This window comes from Gouania willdenowi, chromosome 7, assembly GCF_900634775.1.
Source record: "Gouania willdenowi chromosome 7, fGouWil2.1, whole genome shotgun sequence".
Classification (NCBI taxonomy): Eukaryota; Metazoa; Chordata; class Actinopteri; order Blenniiformes; family Gobiesocidae; genus Gouania; species Gouania willdenowi.
Genome location: NC_041050.1, coordinates 25,929,473 through 25,952,617, shown reverse-complemented (window position 1 = coordinate 25,952,617; position 23,145 = coordinate 25,929,473). Strand labels below are relative to the sequence as shown.

The following is a 23,145-nucleotide window of genomic DNA, read 5'->3' as shown; positions in this document are numbered from 1 at the left end:
CTCGGATTAAACACAGAAAGGAGTGGACACGGCATTGTGGGTAAACAGTAGAGCAGGCTGCAGTTCAAAACAAATATTTAAACATTTAAATATGTATGATATGTTTTCCTTTACAGGTTCTTCACCTTTTCCATCACTTGTAGTCTGGGATTCATTACCAGCACCACAGGTCTCCTCTATGGCCTCATTACTGGACTTTCTGCCTCAAGTAAAGGATTTGTTCCTCCCACATCCATTAAAGCCTTCAGTCATCAAAGAAAAAAGCAAATAAAGAGTGTTTTAGAAACTTTATAAGTTTATCCACAGCTCGTTTTCACTTCACATTGAGGAGTTAGTCATGACCACTTCATCTGACTGCATTTTCACCTTTGAGATTTGATTTCTCAGTCACAGGTACAGTATTATCTAGTAAACTAAAGAAAAAACTAGCGACGGTAAACAGATAAGCTCACTATTCCCTTTGTTCACATTGCACTTTCCCAAATGCTTCACAGTCGTGCTGATTTGTCAGCGTTCACATAAACCGCTGACACATTCAGTTTAACCAAGGCAAACCTCAGACTGAATGGTGTTAGTGATGCTACCTGCAAAAAAAGACGAAGAAACCCAGGGGGAGACTTAATTAATACGAAGACACTTACATGTTTGTGCCTGTTAGTTTGGCCTGTCTGCATTCATCATTAGTGCATCAGAGCAGAAATACAAACTGTTTTACAAATGGCAGCCAAAAGGCTGATAGTGTAGGTCTGGGCGGTATGACCAAAAATGTATATCACAGTTTTTTGTTTTTTTTTTCATGCATAATCAGGTGTTAACAGCATTTTCTACTGGTTGAGAGAGGAATTAATGCAGTAGATTGACAGAATGGTCTTTTTTACTGCCATGATGAGTGAATATTGTAGATTAAGTAAATAATAATAAGAATATAATAATAACTTTATTGTCTAATAATAATATTACAATATACAAATATACAAAAACATAACTGTAAAGTATACAAAGGAACACCAAAAACTCAAAATGACAACAGGAACACACTAAATACACAAATGACTAAATAAACAAAATAACTGAAAAATACAGCAAATATACACAAATTGAGTAAAAACACACACAAAAGGACTTCAAAAACACACTAGATTTACAACAACACAACAAAAGTACATAAAATCACCACAAAAACACATACTCAAAAAAACACAAAAGATGACAAAAAATAAAAAATGTAAGTACATATATATTACACCAAAAACACATTAACACAACACCACCACTCAAAATTAGACAACAGTTTAAACTAAATGACTCCAAAAGCCCACAAAAAGATCAAATAAATAAATAAAATGAATGAAAAAAGACAGCAACAAAAATACAAAAAACACAATTTACTTATTATTATTATTTTATTATAAAATATATTAAGAATAAGTAAATATGGAAAGTGATAGGGCTTGTAATCTCGATCCACCGTTTGCTTTTTCTGTCTTGAAGTGACAGTTGGCTACCTGCTGATGTGGAGGGTACTGACTTTAACTTCATATATTCTTGATATTCCACGACATGCTTGCGGCTAAAGTGGTGGAGCAAATTGTTCGTGTTGCCGCCTCAGGCGACAACTTTAGCCCAAAAACAGAAAATGGTTGTCCGGTCGACGTTGGATTTTTCGAAACCAAAAAACCTCCAAACTTTTTGGCACAAGTTCTTCTGTGTCATCATGTTCTCCTAGTTCTGCAGCTTCAGAGCTTTCAATGTCTTTCTTATCCATTTACACCGGAACTAACACCAGAGCGCTACTGTTTACCTTCCCCACCCCTCGCAGTCGCACTATTCCTATTTACAGTACAGTAGAAGTGCAACCTTGAAAGGGTGTGGTCTGAAACGCGGCGCAGCGTAGCGTTCCGAATGTTGTGCAATTAAATACATTGGTATGGCGGTAAATTAAAAATTCACATCATCACAAAATATACACCGGTATTCGGTATGAACCTGTACACCACCCAGCACTATGACAGTGTCTCCATAAATGCCAAAATAGTGATGATTGCCATAAGCCATTAGTAAACTACAGGATGCACTCACTCAGCACAAGAACCAGACTGGGCTTATTGTCTTTGTTGCATAGCAACTGCATCAAAGAAAACAGAAAAAGACGAGAGAGAAAAACACAGGAAATGCATGTGTTAAAATACTTATTTAATGATTTCAAAACACTCTCAAAAGCACATCAAAGCTAAAACACCCATTAGCAAACCAATGCCCTCAAATTACTGCTTCCATCATCTCATGCCACACAGCTCGGAAAACTTGAAACAATTACACATTTAACATTCTATAAAATGAACTGGTAATTTCTTCAGTACCTAATAAGGGGAAGAAACTTGTATTTGACTTCCCTATGTTCTCCCTGTTGCACAGCCTGATCTTATTCCTTTAATATTTCTAAGTAGATATGCACCAAAATTAAAATTATTGGCTGAAACTGAAAATGAGGAAACTAAGATTGAAAGAAATTATCAAGCCAAATATTAGTACTGTTGCATTTACGGTTCTGAATGTGTAATAAGGGATTGCAATGGCCATTCTTTGGAGGCTTGTGTCACTCTGTGGAGTGACGCAGAAACAAAAATCTCACCTGAGAGTGAACTTTTCACTGTTTTCACTCCGTGATGCGTCTTAACCTCTGTATAGAATTTAAAGCTCAGATTGAAATATGTTCACACTGCAGATGCATTGGCCCGTATCCAGAGAAGCGCACGCTGGCTACAGTGTTTGTTCACATTAGGGCTGAACGATTTTGGAGAATAGTCTAATTGTGATTTCTTTCCTCAATATTGCGATTGTGATTTAATATGCAATTCTTTCTTCAAGGGCCCCTTGTCATGTATTTTTCAATGAACACAAGCAATGAGTCAATCTATTTCGTAATAAACAATTTCAGATTTATCTAAACCTTAAATAAACATATCTAACTAACTTCACGTTTCATGAAACATGTAAACATGTCAGATTGCAATTTCTGCTTAATTTTATTTCATCTTTTTAAAAAACAATAATTCCGTATTCTGTGAATTCTGTATTTTACATCTGATTTCCATAATTACGGAAAAACTGAGGCCCGATCTGAACTAGGACTCTCACATGTGAGGGTGGCTGAGGACAAGGCAGTACAGAGAGTTTTCTATTGTTTTATGACTGATGTGAAAGCAGCACCGGGACAGGCAACGTGTTTGTCCACAACTGTCCCTGTGTGTACATTTGCTATATTGAGGTATTACACTCAAACAAAGCCTGTGATCGTCTTGTTTACTCCAAGTATGTTTTAAAATGAAGTGGCCCCCTGAATGTTGACAATAAAATAGGGTCAGCATTAATGTGCCTTAGGTGTTCAGTATTATGTAAAAGCATAATCTTTATGTTTTGTATGTAAATTAAAGGTGAAGCAAAGGTGCTTTTATTGTAGCTGAACAACAAAGTTAATGTTCCCAGTAAAAAAAATAAAAGCCTGCACAAGGAGAACATGTCGTTTATTACAATACTCTGAGGCTCAAGTTTTGCAAATGCCAACCCAAAAAGGCTTTGAGTAATCGTCAATGTCTCTCTAACAACTTCCTCTGCTGCTCAGAATAAAATGACGACAATAGGTCAGAGCTGATTGTTCTCATTTCCACCGTCTTTTTGTCTGTACATTGTGTTCCACATGAAATTCTACTAACACTTTAGCAGGTAAATGGATTTATTTGGAAGCTTGAAACTTTTTCCTCTTTAAAGTTACAAATACGGTGACTTCTACTACGACATCATGTATAAATCATCTTTTGTAGGGCCTACAAATTTTCTGGGATTGCAAAAAAGTTTTGACAATGAAAAATAAAAGGAAAACAGTATAGTTTTTTATAGTTTTTTTTCCCCCAAAAAATAAAGGAATATTTTTCAATCATCATTTGTCTACAGTCCCATTTTGTAAAAATAAATCGTAAGAGAATCATATCGTGAACCCAGTATCGTGAATCGAATCGTATCGGGAGTTGAGTGAATCGTCCCTAACATCCCTAATTTTTATTTTCATTTTTTATTACTATTATTATTATCATTTTTTTTTCCATTGTGAGATACACTGCTGTTGTTTTCATGTTAAAAAAAAGAGAAAAAAATTTCCAAATTCTTCTTCGAAAATTAAGGAATCATTAGATACACATCGTTTACTTCATATAGTTTCATCTACCCACATACGCTGAATATCTTCCTCTTTTTTTAATTCAAACAATAAGCTTTTAAACTGTATTTGTGCAAATAAAGTGTTTGGATATTATCGCCTCACAGATTTTTTTATTGTTGTAATCCTGATTTTTTTAGATTGCTCCTGCTGATTTTGGCAAATCATTTGTTACTCCTCTCTGGTTCGCTTGGGAAGCCAAACATTTTCACTCCTTTTTCAGAACGAGTGGAGCATCCCCATACAGCACAGCAAACTGCATGACAAGTTATTAATGTTTATGACTTTGTTAGACATTTATTTAATGAATTTATCTCGGTACATAAGTGCATAGTAAAAAAAATAATGTCTATTTTACAGTATATATGTATGACCATAATAAATATGTTTTCAATGTGTCCTGTCTGGATGTGGTGTGTTTTAATGATTCCCCTTTTTTTAAGAAAATTAATGAAAATCCAAAGTGATACATCGTGCATACAATACACATTAACACATTCTTTAACCAAATTAATGTTGGTCTTAATTATGTCAAAAAAAGCAGGTATGGTAGCTGTTTACACTAATTATTTATACAAATTTACGTTAGGAATTTTTTTTTTATGGAACTACATAAACATATATTGTATATATGACGGTGTACTGTATAAATATTGTCAATCAATGCAATTATTGATGACAAATTACCGAAAATCCCACTTATGTCACTAGACATCAATGGATTTGAATGGCATGGCATTAACTTCCGGGAACAAATTCAGTCTTACATGAATCACGTGACGGTGAAGGATTTTGGACTTCCGTTGTCGCAACTCTCTCTTTATACGGCTCTGGGCTAATTATGTTGATTTACCCCTGTTTTGCCAGATTATCGCGCAACGTTTTAGCTGTAAGATAATATATGATCACAAGACACTACTCGAACTAAACGTTGCCAGTAGCCGAGGCACAGTAGCGGCCGATGTGCGGGGAAACCCACGCTACGACTGCTACGCCGAGACAACCCAGCAGCGGGTTTGCCTGCCAGCACTCGTCACTGGAGCAGACGGAGGCGGCTTGACAGACGGCAGATGCATGTCTGCCACAGAGGACTGTTGGCTCGGCTAAAGGTCATGCCATGGAGAACCCCGCACGGCGTGCACTTGCATTAGCAACGCCCTCCGCCATTTTAAGAGGGGTTTACATTTGTCTGATAACGAAGGTTTAACTCAATGTTGTACGAATATTTGAGCAGATTAGAGCCAAAAGCCAAGCCCTGATATGAAGGGAAGTTACATCTGGTTGGTTTGGAATCATGTCCATATCAAGCACCTCAAGGTTCATGGAAAAACGACCCGACAACATGGCCAGATCTCCAATGACCTGCTATTTACGAGTAGCTCATTAACAGCCCTGGCGTTTACACAGTGGAGAAGATGAGGACTTACTAAAGCTTGGATGCATATATTTTCTTTAAGGTAGGCTTATGTATGTATTTTTGTGCCTGTATAAGCCTGTGTCATCATGATAATTGGCTCATTATGCAATGTGGCTATGCTAGGCTAGCTCCACTAATAATATAATAATAATAATAATAATAAAGCCTAAATTAAAACATAAATGGGTAAATGCAGCACATTGTTAATTTAATATACTTACAGTTCATATACAAGTCATCGCATTGCATATTTATTGTTAATTTCACGTTGCTTGTCTTCAAGTTAGACATACTAGCCATAAACATTTCAGTCATTACTGAATAAATCCACAAAAATCCACAACCTACCATTCACGAAATGTCTACTGCAAACATACAACCACTTTGATTTGTTTGTTCGCCTCAGTGCTTGGATCCATAATTTCCGTTTCTGGCCTTTTTCTGTCTGTATTCTGAAAAAGGCTATCTTTTCATTCAGCCAGGCATGGTTATGACAGCCAAATACTACGCAGGATTTGGGCATTATACAATAAAAATCAGCCAGACTGCAAAATCTCCACCGTGACATCAGCGGTAAATAGCGGTTGTCAGGCAAATGATTACCACTCTTGAAATGGCGGCGCGCATTGCTAAGTCAAGTGCTGACGTCACGCGAAAAGGTGTATACCGTTTCCGTAAATTATCTGAAGCTTTAAAATTATAAAAAAATTATAAAATGAATACCAGTAGCTGACTCTATTAACTCCATTTAGCATTTTTAGTACGACTTTGGGAAGTTTAATAGCCGGTAAAGTCAATTAAACATGATAAAACTAAAACATGTACATAACGTGTACGTTGTGTAAAAACCCTGGAATAGAAATGTGTCACTCAGATAGTAAAGAAATGACAACAGCCTGTCAGATCATTCAGGGTTCAGTGAAATGGTACAAATAAAGCATCCTCACTCTAATTTGTCTGGCCCTCAAAGCAAATGCACAAAATAACTTCGAAAAACATACGAAAATTACAGAAAAATACTCTACAAAATAAAAATACATAAAAGGACTTCAAAAACACAAAAAAAACAAAAACAAAAACAAAAATGGCCAAAATGAAAGAGTAATATCCTAAACAAGCACAAAACCACACCAAAAACACCATTTCTTGGGTTCATGCTCATATTGGTCATTATTCTAAATGCTGACATGAATGTTGATAATGTGGCCCTCGAATCAGACAATCACAGTAGCCCATCTCTGATCTTATTCATCCTCACTAAATTATCTTTGAGAAAAGCAGTTTGCCTTGTTCATTTGTGTCAAACTGTGGCTGTCATTGGACGTCCAGTGCTGTCATTATCTCACAGTGAGTAACTCTCCTTAGATGTGGTCTCTGTGCAGCATCCACACGGACAGAGACAGCAAATGTGCACATGCTCAAGGCGTCCACAACATGTTGTGAGCACATGCCCCTTCCATTAAATCACAGTGTGTCCCTAATGCACAGCAGGGTGACGAGCTCCTCTGTGCCACAGTGGATCTCTCCCTAATATTAAATCTCCACTTGTTAACATTTATTATTAACTTAAGTTAATGACCTTATCTCAAATTACTTCTAATAGGGTCAGAGCAGGGATGGCAACTTTAATCACAGCAAGTGCCACAAAAATATGATTTTATCTGATCTGAGAGTCACATGATCAACATTCATGTCAGCATTTAAAATAATGACCAATCTGAGCGTTAATATAGGAAAGAACAAACGTTTTGGTTGTATTTTTGTGTGGTTTTGTTGTGTAGTGAGTATTTAGTCATTTTGTGTGTTTTTGAGTCATTTTGAGTATTTTTGTTAATTTGTCTGTTCTTGTTGTCATTTCGTGTATTCTGCTGTCATTCTGGGAGTTGTTGTTGTTGATTTGTGCATTTTTGGGGGACACTTTCTGTATTATTGCTGTTTTGTGTATTTTTTCTGTCATTTTGTGCAACAGGTTTATTGACATATGATGCGCTTTTATAGTTATTTTGAGTATTTTTGTTAATAATTTGTCTGTTCTTGTTGTCATTTTGCGTATTTTTCCCATCATTGTGGGTGTTTATGTTATTGATTTGTGCATTTATATATTTTTTCTGGGTAAGGGGGCACCGTCAGTATTTTTTGCTGTTTTGTGATTAGTTTTAGTCATTTTGTGCAAGTTTATTGCCATTTGGTGTGTCTGTAGTGTTTGCGTTTGTAGTCAAGTTTGGGCCGATACTACGAAGCTAGATTTCCTCTTATTGTGCTAACTTCCAGGATTTAATCAGTGTGTGCTGGTCTATAAAGCTGGCTAGCATCTTATGCAGCTAAATCACCATGGTAACTTAGGCTGAACACCTAACCTGGTCAGGACCAGGTTTTGTTCTGGCTAGAATCTGAGCGAGTACGAAAGGCCTGCGTGCATCGGGCGCTTTTAGACCGATAAATTCATTCATTCATTCTTTCATGTACTCAGGGGTGATGCAGAAAGCCTCAGTCCTGTAAGATAATACCATAAAAAATATAAATATATTCCATCTTATGATTTAGGCTGATCTGCATGAATGCAGCATCAGAGCCACAGACAAGATAACAGAGAAAGTGAAACTGATTATTCTCCATTTATAATCTCACTAATTTAAGCATCAACACTCATCAATTCCTGCATTAATTCCTTGCTGTTTTTATTGCGGCAACAGTGTTGTTTTTGGTCTGAATTATTGATTTTAATTCTTCATATTTTTAAAGAATTATTCCTCAATTGTGACATAAGTTGCTCTCCAGTTTCTCCGTGATTGTGATTGGTCTGACACTGTAATCTCCACCTCTGTCACAAGAGTGCGCATGTAGCTAGACTAAAATCACCTGGGTTAAAGCACGTAGCTAGACTAAAATCACCTGGGTTAAAGCAAGTAGCTAGACTAAAATCACCTGGGTTAAAGCACGTAGCCAGAATAAAATCACCTGGGTTAACGCACATAGCCAGAATAAAATCACCTGGGTTAATTTAGCAAGTTGTAATCGAGATTGCAGCTTCTGTCTGACGGAGAATGTTTGGTTAGATGAAGCTCTCTAACAAAGATAAATCCAGGATATAATTATCTAGCTTTGTAGTAAAGGGCCCTTTGTGTGTGATATGGTTTTGTGTGCTTTTGTAGTCTTTTTGTGTATTTAAGTTGTTGTTTTGCATGTCATTGCTGTCATTTAGTGTTTTATGAGACATTTTGTATATTTATTTAATCTTTTTGTTGTTACTTTGTGTGCTTTTATTGACATTTTGTGCATTTTGCTGTCATTTCAAAAGCCTTTTAAACAGAAAGCATCCTAACATGCATGCATTAACAGACTACTCCTGATGCCTATGTGTCAAACATTCTATTGCATTATATTAAAAACAAGTTTAGAGGGAGTGTATAGTGCTAATGTAGCAGCCATTGTCATGTAATCTGTGTGAAGATGATGGTTAACTACAGATTTGGTGTGATGCTTTAATCACAGCCTGCTGCTACACGCTGCTGAGCCACTTGTGAGTTTGTCTTAGCTGAGTGACCAGCACGTCATGGACCAAGTCGCTGAATTTTCCATCACAAATCAAACTCTGGAGGCGTCCTTCCTGTTTATGTTCAACCACCTCCAGCTCTGACTGTGGATGGATCCCTGGGCACCAAATGCTAAATGATTCAGCAACAGAAACTTGTATCATGGTTTACTTACAAAAGGACTAAATGTAAACATTAGCGTCACGTTGCTCTCTTTCGTCGATCTGTGGCGGCAGCATTAAAACAAACATCGTGTGAACACACGCTAACGCAGTCACAAAATGACTGAGGGCGACAGTGTGACAGACAAACGTCACACATGCATCCAATGAAAACAAGGTTTCGTGTGAGATTTACTGTCATCCTGTGAGTGAGGAAGCTGCTCACTGGCTTGTGTGATCACTTTAAAAAAAAAAACATTTTAGTAAAATGTACAGAAAAATACACACAAGGACACCAAAAATGCACAGAAATAACACACAAATATATAAAAAGAAACAACAATACACAGAATTACTCCAAAAACATACAAGATGACTACAAAAGTCATGGAAAAGTGAGCAAAACCACTAAACAAATACACAAATGACTCCAAAAACAAACAAAACAGGAAAAAAAACACAAACTCTGAGTTCTTTCCTGTGTTAATGTTCAGATTGGTCACTATTCTAAATGCTGACATGCAACCCTCAGCCTAATTTTGTGGAGACTCCAAAACAAATTCCCAAAAGTGGGAAGGTATATGAAACCCAACATAACACACAAAATACATGGAAAAACACACTAAACAGCAAAATGCACAAAATGACAACAATTCCCAATATGACAGAAAAATACACAAAATAACTCAGAAAAACACACTAAATGACTAAAAAGTCACAAAACCACACACAAAGACAACAAACATACACAAAGTCTTTCTTTTTTCTTATATTAATGCTCAGATTGGTATTTATTCTAAACGCTGACATGAATGTTGATAAATGGAACAGATGAGTAGAAAAGCTGCTCACTGTGAACACATATTTGACCTGTGACTGATATTCATTCACCCTCTCATTGATTTCCACTGGAATCCTGTGTTAAAATTAGGGATGTAACGATTCACTCAACTCCCGATACGATTCGATTCACGATACTGGGTTCACGATACGATTTTCTCACGATTTATTTTACACAATGGGAATGTTGACAAATGACTGAAAAATATTCCTTTATTTTTTTGGGTAAAATACTATACTATTTTCCTTTTATTTTTCATTGTCAAAAGAATCATTTGATAAACTATGCAAAATGATGCAATTTAACTAAAAATAAATCTTGAATGAAATACATAAATGAAGAAGAAACCTATTAATTTAAATTCTGGTTCTATAGTAAACAATTCAGAACTGCATAATAGTTATTTTTCTTTTTAAAAGTGCAACTGAAAATGTATTTTGTGCCTTAACAATTGGACTTTAAAAAAAAAACAAAAAAAAACAGTCATTTTACTGTATTTACGTCAGATATTTGTTTAGACCAGCAGAGGGCGCTGGTAACCCAGTGGTCGGTTGGCATGCAGTTATTCCACCAGTGAAGAAGAGATGCTATGCTAGCAGACAGAGTTAATAGAAAACTTTTACAGATATTCACGTAATATTACAGATATTCTTTCGGTGCTAAAGGAGTAAAGAATCATTTATGAGCATGTTTAACAGTAAATGGCGGCCAGAAAGAAAATAGTAGCAGATTCCGCCCGTCACGTCCGCTTCTGGAAGGATTGATATATACCGCCCTCTGCTGTTTAAAAAAAGTACTGCGATTAAATTTTCAGAGCATCGATGTGAACCGTGGTACCTATGAATCGATTTTTAACTGCCTTACGATTAATCGTTACATCCCTAGTTAAAATACAATGAATAAATCAGCTGCTTGTACGCTTGGTTTTATTAAAATCAACTACAGGAACTCCCATGCAGTGTTGATGCACAGCTAAAGCAGAGGACGGTAAAATTAACATTTACATTTAATATTTGCAGGACGATGGCCATGTTTACACGGGAGCTTTAATTCCACACAGTATTTGAAGTTTATTTTCCCAAACTCGCCTGTTTTCCAGAGTTTTAGCCTCTGAAAAGTCACTTTCTGAGCAACTCCAGACAAACAGGCTGATTTGAGGCCTACTTATGCATATTCATGAGTGGGCGTGTCTATAGACGAGACACTCCTCCCACCCATTCCGTAGCCGAGCTCATGCTGCTTTATAAACACGAGACAGAGCCTGGGGGCGGGGCGTTCACCGGTACATACATAGACTGTAGAAAATACATACATAGCAGAAGGACGCTGAAATGCTCACCTTTGTGGGCGTGTCTGTTTACATGTCAATCACGGCAGAGAGCTTCCTGGAGACGCGGTTTCTCCAGCTCAGTGCCGCGTCAAATTCGTCATCAAAGTGGGAACGCGTCATCAAAATGACGAGTTTAATTATTTTTTTGTTTCAGAACAGGAATTCTGTTTTTATTTCTGTTCATTTTACGCGATCACAAAAAACCAGAGGCCCTAAAAAGATGACACTGGTTAAATTAAATAATAAATTCCAAAATTACCAATAAATGTTGCTTACTTTGTACTCTAATCATTGAATCTACCAAACAAGAGTCTGCAGCGAAGAAAAGCTGTTTGGCACTGACAGAGAAGATTTCTAAGATTTTCAGATTCGACAAATACAAAAATAACATAATCAAGAAAAAACAATTCTGTAAAAAAAAAAATTTATTATTATTATTATTTTTTTTTTTTACATAATTCATTCGCTAAATAAAACAAACCCACTATTTCGGACATCTACAAATACTATCTTTGAGTTGCTTAATCAATGCACATGCAAGCTCCTCCCCTCTGCCCCGCCCCTCTCAAAGCCAAAGCTAGCCTGCAGGCTAACACGAGGAAAGTTGTTGCTAGTGGTCTTGAACATGGCAGGAGAAACGCAGCAAAAACGCCGGTAAACACGCAAGGCAAGTCAAATTCTCTAATATGGGAACACTTTGTTTGATGAACAAAGTCACATCACGTGCAACAAGTGTTTTGTTTGTTTTGTGCAAAAGTAAATATACTTGATTTTAGCGTTTGAAGGATTTTATTTGTGTTTAAAGAATATATTTTATGTTTTATTGTACAAAAAATAAATAACTCTTTGGTTGACAAATAATTGTTTGAATAATCGTGATTTCAATTATGACTAAAATAATCGCGATTATTATTTTTTCTATAGTCGAGCAGCCCTAGCCCTTGTTTTATTGAAGTTTTAATCCAGGCAAAATGTGCATGCATATGATCTTCATGCATTTGTTTCCAGTCTGATGAGGCAACAAAGTGAAACGTTTCATCACCGTGTCCTGTTTGAACTAAAATAGAAGACATGAAATCCTTGGGGCGTAGAGCAAAGCCCTTTGAGCAGGAGATGAAAGCAGGCCCAGTGTTGCACCTATACACAGGAGGATGCTATGGTCGGGTGGTGGGTGGGTGGATAAGGCAATCCATCCAAAATTAATGAATCTTTGAGCAGATTCAGGCATTAGAAACAACAGCTCGGATGGACGTATGGCAGCTCCAAAGCATCTACTGCCTCTTAAAAGAACAATATTAATAAAAAAAAAAAATAGATTAGACATAGGCAACAGGCGGCCCAGGAGCCTAAATATGTGTGGCCCCCAAAGTAAACAAACAACATATATATATACATTAAAGATTAAATCGGGGCTTTCGCCTTTAATTGGCCATGTAATGTTATTGCATACATGGAATTTGTCCTCTGCATTTAACCCATCCCTGAGGAGCAGTATATATATATATATATATATATATATATATATATATAAATATATAGACAACAAATATACACATGATGATAAACACAATTAGAAAATAAAAGATGACTCAAAAACATACAAAACTACAAAAAATACACAAAAGGACAACAAAAATATGTAAAAGGACAACAAGTGCATACAATATTAACCAAAAGTTGTACATGATAGCTGAAAATACACAAAAAATTCACAGCAATAATTACATAATGACAACAAAAAAATCACAAAATTACTAAAAAACATCAAAACTTACAGATAATACACAAAAGGACAACAACAACTACAACAAAACAAAAATAGGACCTATGCTATGACGCTAGATAATTATATCCTGGATTAATCTTCGCTAGCGGGCTTCACCTAACCAAACATTCCCTGTCTGTCCTACGAAGGTTGATAACAACAGGGTAATTTAAGCTAAGTGTTTTCAGCCTGGGTACGTCTGCGTTCACATAAAAGGGGTGGAGATTGCAGCGTCTGACCAATCAATGGAGAACCTGGCAGAGCGGCCGTCTTTACAATAGAGGAACAGCTTATGATCGTAAACAAATATGATTAATATAAATCCATTATGACAACAAAGAGCAACAGTGTTAGTGCAGCGTGCACCCGGAGGCGGAGCTTTTATACTCGCTCAGATCTGATGCACAGGTGTTGTTTAAGTTTAAATTTATGAATAATTAAAATCCATAATTCAGAAAAAAAACAACACTGTTGATACAGAAATGGCAGGAATGAGAGAACCCAGGCAGGAAGCTGCTGACACTGTTAATGCGTAAAAGCGTGATATTATTCATCATATTAATCCATTGGATGATAAACGAACAACGCGATCAGTTTCACCTTATTACAGCACACACCAAGTAGACCTATTTATCACACACTAGGATGACCGCACATTGTTTCACAGTCTGTAGTATGTTCCTGCTGATGTCGTCAGCCTCACTATAGCATATGAATTAAATAATGAATTCATGACTTCACCCCGATCGCCCATAAGAAAACACAGGCTTCATCAGCCGACTATAAATCAGTCCATCAGATAAAAATCTTCATATTTCCTAAAGGATGCCATCAGTAAATGAAAGGATTTTCAACTGTCAGATCAGATCCTCACAGAGACATGTTCACACATTGCCTTTTATTGAACAGCTCGCTTTCTAAGAGATCTGATTGGTCAGGAGGCAGGACTTTAGTACTCGCTCAGATCCTAGCCAGAGCTAAACCTGCTCCCAACCAGGCTAGTCATTCAGCCTAAGTTACCATGGTGATTTAGCTCCGTAAGTTAGCGAGCTTTGTAGTCCAGCACAATCTGATTAAATCCTGGAAGTTAGCGTGAAGAGGTAATCTAGCTTCGTAACATAAATCCAAAATGACAACAGCTACAGAACTAAAAATACAGAAAAAGTAACAGAAACATTTACAAAATGACAACAAAAAATACACAAAATGACTCAAAAATACAAAAAATGAGTGAAAATACAAAAAAATATATATAAAATTACAAAATAAATATACAAAATTAACCAAAAGTTGCCCAAGAACACTAAAAATAAACAGAAATTACAGAGAAAATTACAAAATAACTAAATAGCTTTAAAAAAAAATTACAAAAAAAACTCAAAAACACACAAGATGACTACAAAAATAACAGAAAAGTAAATAAAACAACAACACAGATACCCAAATGTAACAAGAAAACAGGAATAAAAACTGTAAACTTAGTTTTTTCCTGTGTTAATGCTCAAATTGGTCACTGTTCTAAATGCTGACATGAAGCCTGGGCCCCACGACAAATTGCCAAAAGACTGGAATTCAAGAATTTGGAAGGAATATGAAACCCAACACAGCACACAACAAAATGCAAAAAATAGTAACAAAAGTAAACAAAGTAACAACAGAGAGATTCAAAAACACACAAAACACATCCAAAATGATACACAAATGCCAACAAAAGTACACAAAATGACATAAAAATACACAAAATTACAACAAGAGCAAACAAAATAATAACAAAAACAGTCAAGAAATGACAAAAAAAAAAAAACTGCACACAAAGACAATAAACATATATATAAAGGCTTTGTTTTTTCTTGTATCAATGCTCATATTGGTATTATTCTAAATGCTGACATGGATGTTGATAAATGGATCAAATGATGGCATTTTTGTGTGAAAAGTTGTCCATCTCTGACCTGGATATAGTAAAGCCGAGACGCTGCATCAGTTTAAATTAAAAGTAAAGATGTGTTAACGAAAGTGTGATCAGGCTAACTGTTAATAAACTAGTTTAAAGCTGTAGATCAGAGGTAGAGCTCAGCAGTGAGAGTCACTGTCCATCATCATCATCATCATCAGTCATAACCTCTAACTGATGTGATCCATCACCATCACTGAGCTTGTTGCATCTATCATTGTGATCACTGTTGGAGAGTTAGTCACGTGACAGTGTTTGATCAGGGGCTCTGAACTTGTCATTCCTGCTACTTTGAGACCCTTCAGCCTGTTTCTGTAATATAGGTCACATCTGCACAGGAGATGGACGGGAATGCTCTGCTTTCCTTTCCATCGCATCGCGTTTAGATTATTTCATGATTGTTGCTGCTCTGCTGGCTTCACTCCATGTTTGGATTCATCTTTGACGTGAGTATCTGCTCATTTTCTTACTCAACAGTCAATAAGTAATAAATAAATAAACAATCTTACCTTTGACAGCCGCTCCTATTGGCTCGTGGTTCCTGATGGAAACAATCACAAAGTGTCTCCTGAGCTTCTACATCCTCCACCTGAGCAGCACCGGAGGAGCGAAGCACAAGTCGGAACCGTGAGCGCAGCGGCGGCGGTGGCGGTGGTTCTCCTCCTCCACCAGCTTCATCATTCACTCCTTTTGTCTCCGTGACGGACGGACGGAAGGAGAGGTAGCGCGCGAGGAGCCGAGGTTCGGATGGAACGTGCCTTCCGGTGCTGCGGGTCACGCTCAGGGCAGCGGGTGCGCTTCACGCGCCAAATTCTTCTTCTGGTTTCCCGACGAGGCACGCGACGAATGAGGCATGACTGACGCGCGCTCTCGACACGCCACGCTCGTCCCCGACCTGTGGCAGTGAAGAAGAAATAATTCATAGAAAAAATAAGGGCGGTGTTTAGAGAGGGAGGGGCTACTGCCTAGAGTGGAGCGATAGTTCATGATACGATACACGATATTAGGTTGATAAGATCGTTTGTAAATTTGAAAAAAGAAAGAAAAAAAAAAGACAGCAAATATTATTATTTTATTTGTTTATTAATGATTAAATTGTATTTGACTTTTCAAGAGTTAATGTGAGGAGTTCTCTTATTTTTCATATGTTGGTGTATATTTTATATTTGGCTTTATTTATCTGATAAAAGGCAGCAATCCAATGTCCGAGCTTGACTGACACACATATTCACCAGTTAAGCACACCCTTTACGGTGGGAGTTATAGGATTAATGGAAGAATTTTCCTTTTTATGCTACGGCCAAGTTGACAATTCATGCCAGTCTGAAACTAGAGCCAGGTTTACGTGTCTGTGTCTAAATAAAATATATGTTTTGAAGAACTCGGTTTATTCCTATTACAAAGGGTTCGGTGAATGCACTGAGTCAGTAGCTCCAAAAAGGTTAATAAACCACTGTCAAACACTGGTTGTTTATGGTCCACACTATGGTACAGAGAGTCGACATGTGGGGAAAGCAGCACACAAAACAAATAAAAAATGGAATCCAATGAATGACTAAAATACATTATTTAATGTGTATAAATTAATGATAGAATGAATAAATGAAAAAAATGAATGAAGAGCTTAGCATGCAGGTAAATAAGTAAATAAACAAGTGAAAGTGAATGGATTAAAAAATGAATGAAGGCAGAGGCGTAAATGAATGAATGAAAATATGTATGAATTAATGACAGATATATTGAATGAATGAAAAATTAATGAATTAATCAGAGTCCTAAATGAATAAATAAATTAGTGTAATAAAGCTGCAGAATTTTAGCCCAAAACAAAATCCTGATTTTTACTTTGAAAACTTGATTTTCAAAGACGACACCACAAAATTCACATATTAAAAACAAAGCGGGGGGTCTATCATGTTAAACATGTGCTTGAAACTTGTTTTTCAACAGTTTGTAAAGTTTTTACTGTGGTGCTGGGTGACAGAATAATGCCGTCCAGAGACACTATTTGCTCTGATATTTTCTCTCTGAGGCGTTTTATCCTGGTTAAGAAGGAGGAAGTTACGGCTCATCCAGGATGTGATGTCTTTAGGACAAGCCTGGAATTTTAATAACTGATGAGTTTCATCTGATTTCCATGAGAGCTAAAGCTGTGTATCATCCGCGTAGCAATGGAAATTTATATTATATTCTCTGATAATGTTAACTAGTGGAAGCATATATAACGTAAAGACTATTGGTCCCAAAACTGAACCTTGTGGAACTCCATGATTAACTCTTTCGTGCGCTGCAGATAGATTATTAACATGAACAAAGTGGGTTCTGTCTGATAGGTAGGATTTAAACCAACACAGCGCTGTTTCTTTAATCCCAAAAAATAAAGGCTTGAAATATTTCACTCTATGTGTCATGAATTTATATCGTAAATGGGTTTAACTTTCTGAAATGAGTGACCAAAAATATTACACTTTTTATGATATTCTAATTGTTTGAGATGTTCCTGTACTATTATATCTTCACAACATCGATAGTTTTGTTGTTTTTTTGTACACATTTTATTCCCTGTGTCGTTCACGCTGATGTGTGTTCCTTCCTTCTGTGATTCATGCTCCCGATAAATGGGATTTTCCATTGACTTTACAGGTCGTGTTATACAAGACACCTTCTCTGAATGATTCGGGCTCCCCTCAGGGTGAAGCTTGTACCCACTGAGGACTAACACACATGAAAAGAAGCACTCTCTTTTTTATTGTGGTGTGATTCAAAAAAATAAATAAATAAAGAAGAAGAATTATAATCGTACAAATCTTCAGGAAAAAAGTGATGGATTTGCCTCACAGGTACAGAGTCAATGAGCTGCAGCTTCTTACTTCTTTTTATTGAAGACCTGACAACAGGAGCTTCAGCTCAGAATAAAAAACCCTTTGCATTGTGGTGATGGATCCAATCCAACGCTTCTTTTGGTTCGATGCAGAGGAAAGATTGGAGGCTTTGTGTGCTGATGCTGGTCGACACTATCTGCTCAAATAACCATCAAATGGAAACCATTTTCTACCAGGGAAACTCACAGAAACCCATAAAGGTCTGTGATAGAAACCCACAATTGGTTTGGCCTCTGTAGGTTACTATGGAAACCCTGAAGGCTCTGTAAAAGAGGATTTAACGTTTGAGTAGGCTGAAGGAAATCAATGTATTAAAGTTCATTAAAAAGATGAGAAAAAAGGTTTATTAAAATGAAAATAAATCGATTGGTTTATCTTGAGCTGAATCCCAGTATTTGTTTTCAATGGGCGGCCCGGGGACCAGATATGCCCCTCGGTATAATTTTCTTCCGTCCCCAAAGTAAACACTCAAAAGAACTACAAAAACACACAAAATGAAGAAGAAATACACACAAAAAAACTGCAGAAATACTCAAAAATATACAAAATGTCGCCAGAAAAAATAAGAAAGACATGGAAATAAGAGAAAAATAAACAAAATTGCAACAAAAATGCACAAAACGAACTCCAAAAAAACAACAAATGACAAAAGAAATGCAAACAAAACCTTTCTTCTTTACTTTATCAATGCTCCGATGGATCATTTATAAATATATGTGACCCTTGGATCGGACAGTGGCCCCCACTCTGATAAACGTTGCCCATTTCCAGTCTAGTTCCTTGCACTGGTCCTTTAAAATAGTTCCATCATCATAATTGTAGAAGAGAACATTCGTTTGTGCGATGGTAGGTGACCTGGAAGTAAAGAGCAACAGAAGGCATTCCCGCCCACTGGCTCCTCTGGCATTAAGCTGCTCCCTCTCTCACTGTCCAGTGTGTGTGTGTGTGTGTGTGTGTGTGTGTGTGTGTGTGCCTTACTGCCTAGGTGTAGCCACATTAACCAGCACTCCCAGTCCTCTGGCCCTCTGTAAGAAAAGCCCTGCTGGCTCCCAGCCCAGATTGTAGAACGGATGCTGGGATGGATCTGGATGCTGTGAAACCTGTGATGGAGCTTCCAAAACTATTGTTTTTAAAAGAAGCCAACAGTGAGTCATGCGCCTTTATCCACTTTCTGACAGAGTTTTCTGCCAAGAGTGTGTGACTATTGACAAACCTATTTGCACATTTGACCCTAAAGCAGAAATAGGTAAATTTGATCACAGCGGGGCCACAAACTTGAGATTGTCTGATTCAAGGGCCACATTTATCAACAATCATGTCAGCATTAGAGTAATGACCAATCTGAGTAATAATACAGGAAAGAACAAAGGGTTCTTGTTATTTTTGTTCTACTGAGAATTGTTTTGTTTGTTTTGAGGGGTCACTGTGTATTTTTGTATATTTTTTGTGTGTGTGTGTGTGTGTGTGTGTGTGTGTGTGTGTGTGTTCTGAGTCATTTTGTGTATTTTTGTTGCCATTTTGTGTTTTTCTGTAATTTTGTAGGTTTTTTGGAATCACTGTCTTTTTGTATTTTTATTCTAATTGTGTATTTTGCTGTTTACTTTGTGTTGTGAGTCATCTTGTGTATTTTTGTTGTATATTTATACTAATTCTGTGTATTTTTTTGCTATTTTCGTTGTATGTTATGACTCATTTTGTGTAATTGTGTCTATTTTTTTGTGGGTTTTTCCTGTAATGCTGTATGTTTTCTGGAGGCACTGTGTATTTTTTGTTGTCTTTTTGTATATTGTTTATCTTGTTATGTGTACTTTTGCTGTTTGGTTAGTGTGTTAGCACTCATTTTGTGTATTTTTGTTGTTGTGTTGTGTTATTAAATAGACATTTGTGTCAGTTTAGTTTCTTTTGTCATTGTGTACATTTAATCTTGGGGGCCACACAAAAAGGCCTTCAGTGTCCTGTTCTACAGTATGTGTGTCCTAATGCTATAATAAGAATCTAAGGATGTTGTTGCTTATCTTTATTATTAAAATGTTAGGCCACTTGAGGAAAAGCTGTGATTTCCCCTCCACATGGAGTCCCTGATGGATCGTTGATCAGACCTGCCTCGACAGGTGAGAGAGACTAGGCTGCTTTCCTCTGATCTTCTCACTCTCTCAGAGAGGCAGAAAGGAAATACAGACTGAAAGGAGTCATGTCATGTTATGAGGGCTAAAAATACATCAGATTTCATTTAATGTGCTGTTAAAAAGAACACTGTGACTAAGCCTGATGTCAAGCTCAAACAGCGCCAATAAAAGTGGATTTTATTCCTTTTGTTGCAGCAGAGATGAAACATCCATTTCAGTAAACATCATCTCCTATGTAAGTAACCATGGTTACCACTTTGTGTTTGTACTTATAAGAGGCAGCTGCCTCCAGCTGGAATGGCAGCAGTTGTCCATGAACATCCTTGGGAAGGAGGAGCTGTGGTTTCACAGAGTGGACGTTGGAGCTCCTGTGTCTTTGAAAGATTATTCAATCTTGTTTCCCAGAAGTCTTTGCCTCCCTCTGAGATCTATTCGTCTCCATGTATTTCTTTTTTTTCCCCCAATTACAAATAAATTACAATTACTTTTTATCTTCGGAAAATCAATTATAATTACGTTCTAAATTAGTTCAACTGCAACGAATCACAATTGAGCCTGAAATAAATAAAGTTAACTCTTGTGTTAGCTTCCTGTTAGCATTTTTTATGAAAACAGGTCATAGAACAGCTGTGAAATACAGTAAAAACAAATATCTATCATCTAATTTCTTTTCTGTCTATTGGTTACCTCGTAAGGCTTCCCAATCAATGAAAATGTAGGTTTTAATATTTTTGGTGTGGGAATCTGAGCCTTTTTTTCTGTCAGTATACAGCTAGATTATTTATTTTTTTATAATGGTAAACTGTGGGAAAGCTTGATATGAAACACATTTTAACCAGTGTTAACCACATATGTGTAGAACTGTAACATGGTTCCCCAGTTTTGCGTTAAATTATAATTGACAACTTTTATACAATTTTCATGGCAATTACAATTACAAAGTCAATTATCTGAACTCAGTTACAATTTAATTACGATTACAACAGCAACAGATTTTTTAAATCACAGAGTTAGGCAGAGAAGAAAGACCTGTAAGATGCTATTTCTGTCTGTGAGAGGGAAACCAAACATGAAACAAAGTAACTGTAAAGATTCTGTGCTGATCATAGGGAGAATATTAAAAGTGAGGGCTGTGTAACAGTTTGGTGAGGGGGAAAGGAACAGGGAAGAAGGAATTAGGGTGGGACCATTTTTTATAAATGTTTAGAAAAGGAGTTTTTTCATGCTTTGCAGTCAAACTCTTAATACATTCAGGAAGCTTTTTGCTTAGGTTAGAGATTATACTTGTACTATTATTCTCCTGTACATATATTTCATTACTTGTGTTTAGTTTTAGACTCAATGTTTATATTTTAATCACATAATCAGAATCAGAATTCCTTTATTAATCCCAGGGGGAAATTGCTTATGTTACAGCCACAGAAAAAAAAAAAAATCACAAATAAAAGAATAAAAACGTTGAAGACGAAAGAAAGAATAAATGTTAAATAAGTGTATAAGTATCTTGTTTATCTCCAAATTGCACGACCGTCAGTCATTTTGCACTGTGCCGCTACTACTGTGCCTTTTTGAACAATTGAGCATGAAAAATAGAAAAATATTTTTTGTAAAACGCTGTACAACTTATTTTATTGTCACGAGTTTTGACAAAGAATATTCACAATTTTTACCCATTTTGTTGAAAATGTGTTGCGATGTGGGGGAGGGGGAGCTGAACATTTTTCATTCTTCCAGAGGGGGCGCAACAGAAAAAGTTTGCACTAAACGTTGTGTTTTATTTAGGAGAAATCAAGCCATTCGCCATCACTGAGCTACAGAAACTCTTTAGCAAATGGAGATTTTTCTCCAAATGGGAAACTTAGATTTGTCTATTTTGATGTCAGCAGAGAGGATGGAGGGTTTAGAGAAATGGTTCTCAAACTTTTTTGCCTCATGTACCCCTTTCTCTACTTTTTGAATGCGTCTGAAGTCTTTGTCAAGTTTAAAGTCTTTGTCCGACTACAATATTTTGCTCAGAAAAACAACTACAGAGCATAATAATAGAATGAATGGTTGATAACACACGTTTTAAATAATCTCATTTTATAAATAAGTGGCATGAAACAGTATTTAGTGCCACCTGAAATGATTTATTTCTATAGTTTATATAATTTCTGGTCATCTCCCTCTTGATGTGGGACCAAGACTGACTCTTGTATTTTCAGTTCATGATCTAATCATGATCATTTCTACCATTTTGTGTATTTTTGTGTCATTTGTCTGCTTTTTTATTATTGCTTATATTATTCTCTCTCAGTCTGTGTGTTTTTGGTGTCATTTGGATGTTTCTTCTATCATTTTTGTATGTTTCCCTGTTATTTTTGTGTATTTAGTAGTAATCTTGTGTATTTTTCTTACACGGTGTGTCTTGGATGCCATTTGTGTGTGTCAATGTTATTATTTAAATTATTCTCTCTGTGTTTAAATTATTCTCTCTCAGTGTGTGTGTTTTTGGTGTCATTTTGTGCTTTCTGTTGTTGTTTGTCTGTTCTTTTTATTATTCATGATTATACAGTAAATCATCTTATTTTGTGTGTTTTTGTTGTCGTTTTGTGATTTGCTGGTAATACTTAGTATGATTATCAGTTTGAACTTAAAACAAACATTATAAACACATTTTTTAATGTTTTTATTTGTTAATTTTCTCCTCTGTTTTTCTGGTACCCCCTGTAGTGCCATCGGGGACCCCAATTTGAGAAACACTGGATTAAAGAATGGAGAGGGAGGAGGACATGTTTGGAAGTACAGTGAGGCGTGTGAAGGAGGGAGAGGGACACAGAGGTGCCGATTGAGTCAACACCCCCCCTCCAGCTACTGTACCACAGTGTCTCTGTGAAAGAACTGCGCTGAAACGATGGAGAAAAACATGCACAAGACAATGACA

The 23,145-nt window shown here is 36.5% G+C and overlaps 1 protein-coding gene across 2 annotated transcripts in view; it reads right to left on the bottom strand.

Moving 5' to 3' along the window:
• The window catches only part of gpr153 (G protein-coupled receptor 153), an 85,736-nt gene extending 69,616 nt beyond the window's left edge, over positions 1-16,120 (bottom strand). For both annotated transcript variants that reach the window (XM_028453668.1, XM_028453669.1), the window contains exon 1: positions 15,724-16,120. The gene's annotated coding sequence lies outside the window, so the exon portion shown is untranslated. The remainder of the gene's footprint in view (positions 1-15,723) is intronic.
• Between the last annotated feature and the right edge of the window lie 7,025 nt (positions 16,121-23,145).